Source organism: Macrotis lagotis, chromosome 1 (genome assembly GCF_037893015.1).
Source record: "Macrotis lagotis isolate mMagLag1 chromosome 1, bilby.v1.9.chrom.fasta, whole genome shotgun sequence".
NCBI lineage: Eukaryota > Metazoa > Chordata > Mammalia > Peramelemorphia > Peramelidae > Macrotis > Macrotis lagotis.
Window position 1 is genome coordinate 727,382,625 of NC_133658.1, and position 16,039 is coordinate 727,398,663.

Here is a 16,039-nt window from a genome sequence, read left to right on the forward strand (position 1 = left end):
GACCTAATCTTGGTTCCATAGGAAAAGAAAAATAGGAACTATCAAAGAAGCTTAGGAAACTTGCTTAACTATTCTGGAATCTTTGAGTACTGGATAACTTCTTTCTTCTTTCTTTTTCTTTCTTCTTTCTTTCTCCTTCCTTCTGCTTTCTTCTTTCTTTCTTCTTCCTTCCACTTTCTTTGTTTCTTCTTGTTCTTATTCTTACGTTTATTTTTCTTTTTTTCCTCTTCCTCCTCTGTTAGCTCCTATTTACCTAATACTTCACAAAAATCTGGAAATTTTGAAGCAAAATTATACAACAATACAGTGAGATGGGTAGGATATGTAATATTCTCATTTTAGAAATGGGAATTTTGAGAGGGGAAAAAGTATGATAGGCCTGGAGAAGGATAAATTTTATATACTATAAATTCTGAGGACAGGGGCTATGTTGTGTATTTTCAGCACCTAGCATAGAATAGATGCTTAATAAATGTCTGCTTATCAAAAGTTTTTGACCCAAAGATGCTGCTACCAGATCTATATTGAAGAAATTAAAAGAAAATGGAAAAAGACCCCTATGTACAAAAACAGTAATTGCAAATGAATGCGATAATCATCAATTGTGGAATGGCAAAACAATTTGTGGTATATGAATGTGATGGACTACTATATAGTGCTGCAAGAAATGATGCAGGGGATGATTTCAGGAAAACCTGGGAAGACTTATTTTTATGAACTGATGCAGAATTAAATATATATAGAACCAGAATAACATTGAATATAGTAATAGCAAAATTATAAAGATAATCAACCATGAAAAACTTGGTAACTGATTAAATCAATTTTATACCACTGTTCAGATAATGATGAAACATAATACACATCTTCAGATAAAGGACTTATGGGCTTGGAATGTAGATTGAAGCATATTTTGTTTGTTGCTTTTTCTCTTGCTTTTTTCCTTGGAACATAACTAATATGGATATTTGTTTTGCCTGTTCATAATATTTGTATTATTTATTGATACATTTTAAAACTTGTTAATGGGTGAGGAAGGAGAAAGAAGAGGAAGTAAATTTGGAATAGAAAACAAAATTGAAATCAAAAATTAAATTCTTGCTTATGATTCATTAATTGATGCAGAATAATATATGCCCTCAATACATATTTGTCAAATTAAACTGAATCGAAAGCAGGTATGTTTGTATGATATACATTTTATACTGAATTGCTAAAGTCATTCAGAGTAAGAAAAATATAGTACAAGGTTTGGAACAAGTTTGGTCAGGTTTAATGGGATAGGGAACTTTTGGAGAACATATAATATTTTGGAAGTTGAGAGAAGAAAGTGTTCTCTGAGGGAATTGGGAGGAAAGAGTGGGAGGAAAGGAGAGGCAAAAAATATAAGAGCAAAGATTAGGGGTAAGTATGAGAATGATATTCTAAGAGTATAGTAGGAAACTATCCTAAAAAGTCTATTTGGGTAGACTGGAGATAAATCTGACAGGTAAGATGGGACCAATTGAAAGTTTTCTTACTTAGTAAGAAAACTGGACTTGGTCTAATAGCTAGAACTGCTATTGCAGTTTCCTAAACAGCAGCATGACATGCTCAAAGTGGTATTTTAGAAAGACAGATTTGACAGCTGTCTCCTCAGTGAGTTCTTCATTTCTTTACCCTCCTTATCTCAATTTTAGTGAAAGTTTTCAGAAACATTTTGCCATCTTGCATAGATACTATGATTCCTTTGACTAGAATAAACCCAATAGACAGCTTTAAAGAAATTATTTAAAATGTTAAAATAATTATAATGTAAGAAATATGTGTGAAATAAATGATGAGTTGAGTTGAATTGGATCAAACTAAACTGAATTGAAAATAAGAACCCCTGTAGCTTATTGATGGATGGTTTTAAAATATTATTGAAAACATCAAAAATATTGCACTGTGGTGTCAAATTTACATTGGTTGTAGTCCACATACCAGTGTCAAACACTTTCTCACCTACCATCCCTACCACTGTAAACTCAATTTTCTGTCAACAACATATTAAGGAAAGAAAGAAAAGCTAGGTTGATATTTTTTGGCTCTCCAATTTAAATAAGAAATCATGGATTATTTTCAACTCAGTTTATACTATTTTTTTCCAAGTAAACCATAAAGTTTCATATTTTTAAAAGAGAAAAACAAATGTATTTTGCAGCTCTAAATAGTTTTCTTCAAGGAGAAACAGAACTGGATTAAAAGGGATAAAAATGATTTTCAAGTTAGATCAATCTACACAAAACTGACTGAATGCCAGAATTCTCTAGCAATTAACATTACACTTTTCAAATACCAGCTTGGGAGATTACAGCTTTCTTGAGGCCTTAATAATATTCTTCAAATGCATTTGGGTTTAATTAGTTTAATTGTTTGATTTTAAGTGTAGTTAACACAGTACTGTTCAGGCTATCTGAAATAAACTCTTGAATTCTGCTTTTTGTTTTTTATTTTTTAAAATGGGCCAAACTTATGTGTTGCTGTAGTCTTCACTTTGAAGTATTTTCTTAAAAGTCTTTGAAAATTTTCATTGGCTGTTGCTAAAATAGTGATTTCCAATACTAGTTTTGTGATAACTATAGGGTTTCCATTTTCCTGAGTGATACACAATAGCCCAGTCTGAATGATAAAGAAGATACTATTCCAAAAGAAAGTTTGGAACCTTAAGCAATGGATTAGAATCATGGATAACAGCCTGACACAGAATTGATTACATATTCCATATAGAGGGTATGTTAGGAATGGGTGTAGGGTGTGTTCAAAGAAGACCAGTACCTCTGGTTGCCTATCTCTTTTGATGTCCACTTGAGTCACCTAATTCTCACCTGTGACTCCAAGAAGGATGCACAGTACCCACATCCCAGTAAATCATTTCATATGGGTTAAACCAGGTTGAGGGTAACCCAGGGAGTCTCAGACTCATCAGTGGGGAGTGTCTACCCCAAGCATATGAAGTTTGCACTGCTGAAATGGGCAGATGAGAACACCCCATTCCAATGACCATGAAGCCAGTTGAAGCAGGTGCTATAGAGTACTTAGAACTTGGTTAAATTTTGAAGAAGTCAAGGTTATCCACTTCATCTAGAGCCATCACCAGTTGTCTTGACTGTCTTGCCACTGGATCTTGATGACTTTGGAAGAGAGAGTGAGGCCAACAACTTCATGGAACTCTACCTCATTTAAATCCAATTTACAAATATATCAAAGCATATCACCCAGACCACTTTTCCATTCCTATCTCAGAGTCTTGTAGTAACAAACAAGTGACAAAGCAGCAGGTGAGGATACAGTGGGAAATATAGTCACAACCCTGTTCACAGGTGGCATAGGCCATATAGTCACAACCCTGTTCACAGGTGGCATAGGCCATAGGCTCGTTTTTCCATTGAAAGTAACAGAAGGATTCAGAAGGCCCTGGATGACTGAGCAGCCCTTTTAAGGATTGTTCTGCTCAACTCCTGAAGTGAGAAAGGAACTAGAAAAGATGCCCCCAAATTGTCTGCTTACTGAACCCTGGTCAGATTACTGACCTAATCTGTGGTTGAAACACAAAAAAGATCTGCAAAAACTCCTTCAAAGAAGATTCCTCTCACTATCAGAGCATGGACTATGTGCAAACACATAGATGACACAAGATCCAATAGGCCTGAAAAATGAATGGCTCTTGTTGCAAGAGAACTCAGCAGGTATCATATCCAAATAGCAGCCCTGAGTGAAACAAGGCTGACCCTCACACCAAAGGTACTGGTCTTCCTTGAACATACCCTACACCCATTCCTAATATACCCTCTATATGTAATATGCAATCAATTCTGTGTCAGGCCTGCTGTCCATGATTACAGGATACACATTTTTCTGGAGTGGTCATAGTGAAGGGGAGGGCTGGTGTAGGTTTTAAATCAAAACTAATCTAGGCAACAAGCTTGAATGCCTATCAAAAGGAATGAATGGCAGGCTCACAACAATGAGATTGCTGCTTGCAGGAAAATACTATGCCACCATCATCAATGCCTATATTCCCACTATAATGAACTCTGATGAAGTCAAAGAAAAATTTTATGAAGACTTGGAGACCCTTATCATCAATGTATCAAAAAAAGACAAGCTTATAATTCTGGATGACTTTAATGCTACAGTAGATTTAGACTAGCAGACATGGCAGGGAGACCTTGGGAGAAATGGAGTTGGAAATAGTAACAGCAATGTTCACTGTGACCTTCCCATCACAAATACTGTCTTCTAGTAGCATTATGACTTTCTAGATGCCTCATAGCAAACATTTGCATCTAATAGACTGTGTTATGATAAGGAGAAGAGACAGACAGGATATGAGAGTGACAAAGGCAAAGTATAGTGCAGAGTGCTGGACTGATCACAGACTCATCCTCTCTAGGCTAAATATTTACATTCAACTTAAGCAGCAACGTTAGGCAAAATGACTGCAAGAAGAATTAATGTCAAGAGATTAGAGTGACTCTCTGAGCATGAATAAATTCTTGCTAACTTGGAGGGAAAACTACATCAAATACAGCTGGCAGAAAGAGAGTGATTAGCTTTCAGAGATCTGGTATTAAGTATTGCTTTGCTCATCTATGTCAGAACATTCACAATCATTAAGACTGATTTGATGAAAATGATGAAGAAAGATAAAAGTTGATAAATAAAAAACAAGAACTTCATGCGTTTGCCAGCAGGATAGTTTTTTCCATTTCTAACAAGGCAACATTTAATTCAATTAAAAGTAAAGTACAAGAAAAATTTAGAGAGAGATGCAGAACTCTTGGCTCAGTAAGAAAGCAGATAAAATTCAGTTTTATGCAGAGATTAACAATCCAAAGTGTTTTTATGATACCCTGAATGCTATTTATGGGCCAAGGACCTATTGTGCATCTCAATTATTCATTACTGATGGAGTCACAATGTTTAATGATTGGGACATGATCCTAGAGATGGACTGAGTACTTCCTTAGTCATCAATCAAGCTGTCATCAATCAATGCAGAAGCCATGGATCTCAAGTTGAAATCAATCAATCCCTAATTGAAGTTCCAATTGAAGAAGAGATTTTTAATGCAATGATGCTCCTTTCAAGCGGCAAAGCACCTGGTATTGATTCTATTCTGGCTGAGATCTACAAGGTGGGGGGTCCATTGCTCATCCAAAAATTGACTGAAATTTTCTAGATTATATGGCATGAAGAGGTTTTCCCCCAAGAATTCAAGGATGAGCCCATTAAAGATAAAATGAATAAATAGATTGTCCTGTGACAATCAGAGGATGTTCTCTTTTAGCCATTGGTGCTAAAATTCTTGCCAGTCCTTCTCAATAGACTAATACTTCACTTGAAAGATGGTTGCCTTCCTGAGAGCCAGTGCAGCTTCAGAAGGGGTCAAGGAATATTCAACATATTGTTTGCTACCCAACAAAGACAGGAAAAATGCCAGAAGCAGAACAGAGGTCTATATACAAAGTTTGTAGATCTGAGCAAGGTTTTTGATATTGTCAGTCATGAGAGTTTATGGAAAATTATTTGTCAAATTTGTCAAAATTTGGTTGCCCAGAGAAGTTCATCAGTATTGTACATCAATTTCATGGCAGCTTGCTTGTCCAGGTTCTGGAAGGTGGACAATAATATCTCGAGATTTTCTTGTCACCAATGAAGTGAAACAAGGATATGTTGATCACATGCTTTTTTACCATGATGCTTTCAGTCATGATATCAAATGCTTTCACTGAGGATGAACAAGGAAGCTTGGCTACTGCAGCTAATGATGGGTTTTTAATTTGGAAAGTCTACAAGTCAAGACCAAAGTGGAGGGAGTGTTGGTGCATGATCTTCTGTTTGCAGATAATTGTGCATTCAATGCAGCCTCTGAAGCTGAGATGCAACAAAGTATGGACTGATTCTCTGCTGCTTGTGCTAATTTTGATCTAACAATTAACACCAAGAAAACTCAGGTGCTCCATAAACCAGCACCACACCATCCTTATGTAGAACCATGAGTTACAGCAAATGGAGACGTTTCAAATACTATGGCTAAGTTCACTTACCTTGGCAGGGAGGTATACATTGATAATGAGGTTGACACATGCATTTCCAGAGCTAGTTCAGTATTTAGGAGCCTGAAAGAAAGTGTGAGAGAGAAGGGGTGTTGGACTAATTATCAAAATGAAGGTCTACAGAACTGTGCTGACCTTATTGCTATATACCTGTGAAACGTGGACAGTCTATAAGCAATATGTCATAGGAAGATTTTGAAGATCACCTGGCAGGAAAAGATACTAAACACTAAGGTCCTTTCTAGAGCTAAACTTCCAACCATTCCAATATTATTCTAGAGAGCACAACAGTGAGAGGATGGTCATGTTGTTAGAATACCAGGAATAAGCTTGCTAAAAAAATACTATTTTGTAAAGAAATCACACAGGGCAAGCACTCAGAATGGGTCAGGAGAAGCAATACTGGTACATCCGAGGGTCTCTCTTAAGAACTTTAGAATTGATTGTACATAATGGGAGACACTGGCACAGGACCAACCCATCCGTAAGGGTGCTACATTCTATGAATTAAAGCACCTCAAAGCCCTGCCAATCAAAATGCCAAAAAATTACTTTAATCAGTTAGAAAAAGTTGTAAGTAAATTCATATGAGAAATAAAAAGTCAAGAATTTCCAGGGATTCAATGAAAAAAGTGCAAAAGAAGGTGGCTTAGCCTTAACAGATCTCAAATTATATTATAAAGCATCAGTCATCAAAACTGCCTGGTATTGGCTGAAAAATAGAGTGGTGGACCAGTGGAATAGACTAGATGCCATAGTAGGAAATGATTATAGTAATTTGCTGTTTGATAAACCCAAAGAGTCCAGCTATTGGGATAAAAACTCTTTCTTTGATTAAAAACTTCTGGGAAAATTGGAAGTTATTATGGAAGAAACTTAGATTAGACCAACACCTCACACCCTTTACCAAGATAAGATCCAAATGGATACAGTATTTAGACATAAAAAACAATATTATAAGAAGACTAGAAGATCAAGGACTAGTTTACCTGTCAGATCTATGGAAAAGGAAGCAGTTTATGACCAAGGAAGAGATGGAGAACATCACTAAAAACCAACTAGATGATTTCGATTACATTAAATTAAAAAGCTTTTGCACAGACAAAACCACTGTAATCAAGATCAAAGAAATGTAGTAAACTAGGAAACAATCTTTACAGCTAGTATTTCTGACAAAAAACTTATTCCTAAAATATACAGAGAACTGAGTCAAATTTCTTAAAAAACAAGCCATTCCCCAATTGACAATGGTCAAAGAATATGCAAAGGCAATTTACAGATGAGGAAATCAAAGTGATCCATAGGCATATGAAAAAATTGCTCTAAATCATTACTTATTAGAGAAATGCAAATTAAAACATCTCTGAGGTACCACCTCATACCTCTCAGACTGGCCAACATGACCAGAAAGAGCAATGATCAATGTTGGAAGGGATGTGGGAAATCTGGGACAATAATGCATTGGTTTTTTGTTTGTTTGTTTGTTTGTTTGTTTTTTTAGATTTTTGCAAGGCAAATGGGGTTAAGTGGCTTGCCCAAGACCACACAGCTAGCCAATTATCAAGTGTCTGAGACCTGATCTGAACCCAGGTACTCCTGACTCCAGGGCCAGCACTTTATCCACTGCGCCACCTAGCCGCCCCGTGTACCTCATCTCTTGCCATCATAGGATATGACAACTCTGCTGGTAGAACATGTGATTTGCATCTGGACTGCAAGGTTGGATTTCTTTCCAAGATTAACCCTCTCAGTTCTACAATGCTTTTGGGAAGATTGTTCATACAAAGGACATTCTCCATCACCAGAAGAATTTTGAAATGCATAGATCCCAGCCAACTTCCCAAGCCCTATAGTTACCAAGCTCAAGTCTCCTGATCCCCCTAATTCCAGGTTTTTATAGTCACTCTCTGCCAGAGTAAAGGAACCCCCCCAAAAAAAAACATAAAATAGAACCTTTTCGCCCCTGCTCCCTCTCTTCTAATCTTATTCCTGTCCATTTTAATATCACCACTCAGCAGTTCTAAATCTCTAATTGATTTTTTTTGTATGGCAATGACATTAAGTGGCTTGCCCAAGGCCACACAGCTAGGCAATTATCAAGTGTCTGAGGCCACATTTGAACTCAGGTACTCCTGACTCCAGGACCTATCCACTTAGCTGCCCCCTCTGATTGATTATTAACAAATTTTCCTTTTATCTCTTCACAGTCTTTTCTTCTTCTGATGCTCATAGATATTTGTGTTCTTTCCAGAAATCATATATCCTTGACAATTCTCCCTTTCTGGTTTTCCTCATATCCCCTAATAAGGTGGTCCAAGCGGAGAAGTTGGTATGATTCTTGCCTGCCCCCCTTCCCACTCACAGATTCTTCTTCAACTACTATCACTCAGCAACCTTTCCTCCATTGCAGTTCACTCCATCTATACCATATGTACTATCTGTACCATCTGATTTAGGAGTGTTGTGTTCCTAGTTGTGTTCCATGACATTCTAGGTCATTTTCCTTTCTTAGGAGTTTAGTATTTGATTCATAGTCTTCTACAATCCAATTCCTGCAACCATGCTAAAAACACTTCTATATATCCTCTCATACACTGTGACTTCCTCTCCTGACCCATTATCTACTATTTGATCCCATGTCAGGCATCACTATAGATAGTAATAGCCTAGATTTCACTTTTGTTCCTAGATTTGCCCCAACCCTCTAAACCCTCAAATCCTACCTCATGACTATAATGTCGTGTCTTTCCTTCTTTCTTGTTTGCCACCTTCCTAAACTTTCATCTACTTCTAGTACTTAGGTGGCACAGTATATATAGAGTCAGGCCTGGAGTCAGAAATACTTCTCTTCCTGAGTTGGCAGCTAGGTGGTGCAGTGGATAGAGCACTGGTCTTGGTCAAGAGGATTGGAGTTCTCGAGGAGTTTGCAATTTAATGTGAGGAAGCAACAATCAAAAAAGAAATCTGGGGATCTGTTCTGGGGTATGTGAGGAATGAAACTAGACAGAGTAGGACATGTAGACAGGAGTCAAAAAGGTTAGTTACTACCCTCTATCAAGGGGAAGACATTGGAAGGAATTTGCTCCATCCTCCATCATTGGAGGGGGGGAAGAGGGAGCTGATGAAGGTGGTGTCAATCAAGTCTTCAGATAACTGCATGGTGATGAGATCAGAAGTGGAGAGTTTAACCCAGGAGAGGAATCTTGTTCTATGGAACTGAAACCAAGCAAAGCAGCAGATGTAGAAAAGAATGCCCACCATCCCTTCAAAGCATTATCATATGTCTCCCCCTTCTCCTCCAATCTCCTAGAAAGAATTATCTGCACTCCCTTCTTCTACTTTCTTACAACTACTCTCTTCTCAACCAGTGGAAATTCTACCACTGAAACTGCTTTAATTATCTCTTAACTTGTAGACTTGATGGTCTTTAGTCACTTCTAATCTTCCTTGACCTTTTTGAACTTCTTAGCACTGTTTACCTTCTCCTTTAGTATAGTCTCTTTTCCTTTGACATCCATGACACTGCTTTCTCAGTTTTTTCCTCTTCCCTGCCTGATTGATCCTTCTTTATGCTCTTTCTGTAAATTAATATTTAACTAGATAATTATCCTTCTCTTCCTCCCTTTCCCCCAAGGATATGATCCAGTCCTTATTCCTGGGTGCTCTTCTCTCTCTCTGAATTCACTTCCTTAGTAATTTTTTTTCTGCCCTCATGGATTCATATATCTTTTTTTTTCAGAGGACCCTGAAATCTCTATGTGCATTCTGAAACTCCAATCCAGTATTTTCTGAGGCATCTCAAACTCAATTTGTCTAAAATAGAATTTATTTTCTTCTCCCCAAAACTGTCCCCCATAAAACTTTCTTATCTTTTTAGGGAGCTTTCTATTTTTAATCTTCAAATAAGCTTGACTCTTCTACCTTTTTCACCCTCAAATCTAATTAATGGCCATCTTGGCAATTTAATGTCTGCCTCCCTGCATCAACCATTTCTTTTTTTAAAACACCTCAATACCATCCTTATTCAAGTTTTTATCCACTTAATTATCTAAACTATGATAATAATTTTCTGATTGATTACCTTTTACTTCCAGGCTTTCCACTATCCAATTCCTTCTCCACATATACCAACATAGTTTTTCCTAAGATATACATCTAACAATGGCATTTGCCTATTTGACAAAATGCAAACTTCTTAATCTGACATGTTTTAGATTACTTTCTCAAACACAACTCTTTAGTATTTATGGGATTTTTAATCACTCACTAATCATTAAATAAAAATAAAGGATTAAAATAGCACAAAAGAGAAAAATATAAATTTTTAACTATTTTAAAAATTGCTAAGCATTTATTTTCTCTTCCTATGAACTTTTCCCTCCCTCTTCCCCTAAATCAAATAACTAAAAGTAAAATGAATCTCTCATAATAATAATAATGCAGTTGAGTAAAGCAAATTTTCATGTTGATCATGTTCCAATATATATATATATATATGTATATATTTATATATATATATATATATATATATATATATATATATATATATATATATATCTTATTCTGCATTTTGAATCCATCACCCTCTCTGTCAAAAGGTAGTAGGTTTTGTTTATCATCCTTTGGAATGGTTTGTTATCAGAATCCACAGGTCTTTCAAAGTTGAAAAATTACAAAGTTCTAACAAATCTTAAACTATAGTTATCCCTGGTCCTCATTAAAACATGCACAAGAATAGACCTGATGTGTCTTAGCTCTTATCTCTTCTTTGTAAGTCATTATCTTTTTGATATTCTTCTCAGGTGTCATCTTTCTTGCAAGGGATATATACATTTTATATATGTGTGAGAATTATGCATATATATATATATATGTATATGAACACTTTTATTTCATTAGAGATAATTTGCTAGGTAAAATAGATGATATGAATATTCTCCTTGATAGCACAGAAAATCAGTTCAAGATGGAGACTGGGGATTACTGAAATGGCTTATATAGAATTGAGAGCCCAGAGCAAAAGTCAGATGCTGGTAATTGTTGCAGCACAGGATACGAAGGGAGCATAAAAATCAATACGTTGCCATGGTTTCTTTTCCTGGAGACCACTGCAACAGCAAAAACACCCTGATACAGTAACCGCAGGATTTTTCGAACAATAATTTTTCCCTCAGGTTTCACAGTATACTGATTTTCAAGTTGATATGTGACCTTACAAAGGCCTGCATCCAATTTATAGTCCTCAGGGCACAAGTAAGTTTGTGCACAAATCATACCTAGCAACTAATAATATGATGGACACACAGGAAGAACTAGTGTGCTCTCATACCAAGGACCCTGGACTAATGGTCAAACTCTGGCACTAGCTGTTTGATGCGAAGTGATTAGCTTCTCTGGAGCACAATTTTCTGATCTATAGAATGGGGAGAAAATAGTAATGTTACTTATTCTCATCATCTGATGGGAGACAGAGATATATCTATATATGTGTGTGTGTGTGAAAATGCTATTTAAACAGGAAAGCCTTGTACAAATGCAATATTAAAACTTTGATAGCTTTCAAATTGATTAAGGTTTTGGGGACTGTCTAAGGAACTATTAGACAATTTTATCACAAGATCTGGGAGGGATGCTAGTCTAATTACCTTATTTTGCAGGTTAGGAAACTGAGACCCAAAGGTTACACAGGTATCTTAATATACTCATCACATAACTGTAGAGCTAAAATATAACCTCAGACTCTATGATGTCAAATACAGTAACCTTTCCATTGCACCTTGAATTTGACATCTGTCAAATGCCTGTATTTGCTCTGTAATAGGTGCTAGCAAAAAAAAAACAAACCAAAAATGGAAACATTTCTGCCCCCCCAAAGTTTATGTTTTATTATGATGTTGGCTATATTCACAAATAAGTATAGCACATAAGGTGCTACTTGGGTATCCTCCCATAAAGTTATATCAGTGCTATTGGGGAGCAGTGAGTTTTAATAGTCTAATATATATGCTTTTTCTAAGACCTCTACATAGGAAAAGAAAGCACCTAGGTCTATTTGAATGGATTCATCATTTGGAGAGTTGTGTGACCAGTGGGATCAGGTCTTTCACATTTTCAACTATATCTTCCAAACCTTCTCCCATCATTGATCTATGCTCATCATTACCACTACAACCATATCTTTTTGATTTGTGAAAGATGAATGAATTCTTTCAATTGTGTCATATTCCTCTGATAAAAGATTGACATCTAAATCCCATAGCATTACCTCCCTGATGTCATGATCCTCTTCCAGAATGAAGGACAAACAAGAACAATATCTAATATTCCACTAGAGACCCCATTTTGTATTATTTTTTCAAGAATTCTTTCAATTCAATTGTTTGTACCTATTACATATTTTCTGGTCCTAAGAACAAAGCCCCGACCATCCCACTCATGGTGAGGATTTGGACTTTAGAACATAGCAAGTATAGCTTAATAATAATAGCTGATATTTATAGGTTACATTAAGGTTTTCAGGACAGCTAGATGGCACAATGATTAGAACTGAGTGTGGAGTCACGAAGACTCCTCATCTGAGTTCATATCAGGTTTCAGACACTTATTAGATGTATGAACCTGGACAAGTCACTTAAACCATTTATCTCAGTTTCTTCATCAATGAATTGAACTGATGAAGAAAAGGAAAAGCACTCCAGTAGATTTTCCAAGAAAAAATCTACAAATGGGGTCATGAAAAGTCATATAAGTCATACATGAAAAGTCTAAAGAATAACAAGAAACCAACAAAATGAGCTGGAGAAGGAAATGACAAACCATTTCAGTATCTTTGTCAAGAAGACCCCAAAAGAGACCAAGAAGAGTGGAAAAACAGCTTAAACAATTACAGTAATGGTTTGTAAAGTACTTAACATATACCATCTCATTTGACATTCATCCTAACACAGTGAGATGTTATTATTATCTCACATAAAAGAAAAAAATGACAGTATCAAGAAATTAATTGACTTGTTCACAATTATAAAACTATTGAGTATCTGAGGATTCCAAATCCAGTTCTTCCTGAAATCAACTTTTGCACTTTATTTCTATACAGGCAAATCATAGGGAGCACCAGTAATCCCCAAGAAATACGAAAGAATCATAGGTCATAGTAGATTTTCTTTCACTAGAGATATTGAAATTAAAGTATATATTGGGATGTTATATAGGGAATTCTTTTTCAGGTCATTGTTCATTGTTCATTCTTGTTTTAAGGCTCATACAAAAGTGTCAACATATTTTTCCATATATTATAGATCACAGAATATAACTTATGCAATTTTCTATAATTTTGAGATATTTAGGCTTATATCAAATAGAAGTAAAAGCAAATTCAAGTATGTAACATGCTGGATTGATCATTTTACTCTCTTTGATCTTTTCCCCATTTTACCTTAATATTTTCATTTTTAATATTTATCATGTAATATTACTTTTTCAACTTTTAATATCTGATTTTAAATACCTAAAAAGTCTTTCTATACACATAGCAGAATACAAAAAAAGAGTCTATATGAAACCATGAATCTCCCATATTGCTTATTTTTTTAATGTACCTGATGAATTCTGCATATGCTATTATAGGATTGTACCTTACTTTTGTATTCATCCTACATTACCTTCCTTTACTTCCACTTTCTATACATTTCTGTTAAAATTTTTTTGATAATTTACAAAATTTATTTTAAAGTTAAATAGAAAATGAGAAAAAAATGTCATATACACAGCAGACCATAAGAGAGGATTCAATATAAAACAATAAATTTCCATTTCAAGAAAGCCTAGTTAACAAATACTTCTCATTGTTTTCAGACTTGCCAAGTTTTCCTTTGCTTTCTTGTAGGTTTTCTTTTATTTTCTGTTGTGCACATTTTACTTTATTTTTCCCCTCCTTCTTCCCTACCCCCAATAAAGGCTGCAATTAAGCATGAATATATCTTCATGGATATAGATAGCTATCAACATATACATATATACTCATATAACTCATCTATATAAAATCCAGCTATGCTTATTTCTACTTGTCTTCTGTTTCTTTTTTTTAAGAGAACACTCTTTGGTTTTTTATTTATGATTGACAAAAATCTGCATTATTAAAAGACACAGGTAACAAAATTGAGCTTTGTATTTAACCTGACAAAATATATTCTACAGTTTCTACTGGATAAGAAACAGCGACTGAGGAAGGAGCAAAAGCAATATGTCACTTGCAGATTTTTCCTGGGAGGGAAGAACTACATCTGTAGGTGAGGTCCGTAGTGTGCAATACAATTTTAAAAAATTAAATTCTATAGAAAATTCAATAATGTTTACTTGGGAGAAGTGTTCCCCCCTTTAGGAGAGGATTGATGAGAACAGGTTTGGATTCAAAGACACTTTATCCAGAGTAGGCCCATTGCATAATTCTGTAGTTGTATATACAATCTTCAAATAATGGTGTGGGCATAAAGGATAAGTTATTTCCTAAAACATTAGTTATCTATTTTTCTTCTCTCCTTCAGATACTTGGTTAGTTTCATTCAGCATCATTGTGATACTTTCCCACACATTTCCTAGGGAACCATCCACATATTCTGGACCCATCTCCTGTAGCCAAATCATCAAGAATTTTGTCTCCATACATCCAGTATCTTAAAATCAGTTCTCCTTTCTTTAGGCTAATCTGAGGTTCTTCAGTACATGGGGTTGTGAAGAAAATTTTGATACCTTTATTGAAAGGGCAGAAAGCACCACTATAATTAGCTATTACTTTATAGTAGACACTTCTTACTCTCTTGTCTGCTTTCTGCTTCAGCTGTTCAATTGTCAAGCTGTATGGATGACATCCTTCTCTAATTGGCCATTCTAGTCCATCTCCTTCAGGAAACCCAGACCATGTAAACACTTGTTTAAAGTCCTGCCATCTACTTCCCATGCTATAGGGGAAAACAAAGATTTCATTTATCTGATAATACTGAATTCTATCTTTGGCCTTCTCTTTCAATCCATGATTCAATAGAAGTTTTATTTCTAAGAATTACTTTCATCTGGATAGAAAAACAACATACCAACTGCTGTAGTTGTTCCTACAGCCAATCCCAAAGCAAATAATGAGGCAGCAAATGCAGATAATCCAAATGGTATAATAGGAAGAGGATCTCTCTTAGCTGCACTCATATCAGTCTTTACTGTATTCCAACCAAAGGAGATCTTATTATAAAGCTGAGTATACGTGGTCATAACAGATGAAAGCAGCATGAATACATCCCAGAGAAGATAAGAGGAGAAACAATGTAAATGATACATGATTTTGGTAACCACAACAATTGTTGATCCACGGGCAATGATGGACCATCTTCATAACACATCTGTTACACTTTCATCAGTGATGGGAACATGATGCCTTATATGCCTGGCTCACCTTACAAAACTGGAGATACATGCTGTCCTGAGCTTTCTCCAGTTTCCATCTCAGAGGCACATAGCCAGGGCCCACAAACATGGCATTGAAGTAATTGTAAAGAATCATGATAGTCCAATTTATCAACATGATGAAATTCACACTTCCTCCAGTTGTATGTAAAGGCCAATACCACAAAACCGAGTCAATCATGGCCATTGTAGATCATACTGCTATATCGCCAAGAGCTATAATGGAACCCCAGTGGCACAGTCTTTTTAACTAATGGAGATTTTCAAATCGAATAACTGAGCAGAGAATACCCATAATGATGAGAGTTATTTTCTATTTTAAAAGCCTTGTAAATTTCCTTTTTTGTATACACATTTTCATGTATCATAAGTCCATGGATCTTCATTAATACTCATGCCTTCAAACTGTAGGATGCTAAATCCGAGTAAGTCATTTTAACTGTATGGTGTTCAGAGTTCTTTGTCTTGACTAGAACACGTGAATTTCATTGTTTTAAAATCAA

The 16,039-nt window shown here is 35.6% G+C and overlaps 1 pseudogene; it reads right to left on the minus strand.

Moving 5' to 3' along the window:
- Positions 1 to 14,600: 14,600 nt before the first annotated feature.
- LOC141523729 (palmitoyltransferase ZDHHC6-like) lies at positions 14,601 to 15,709 on the minus strand (annotated as a pseudogene).
- Between the last annotated feature and the right edge of the window lie 330 nt (positions 15,710 to 16,039).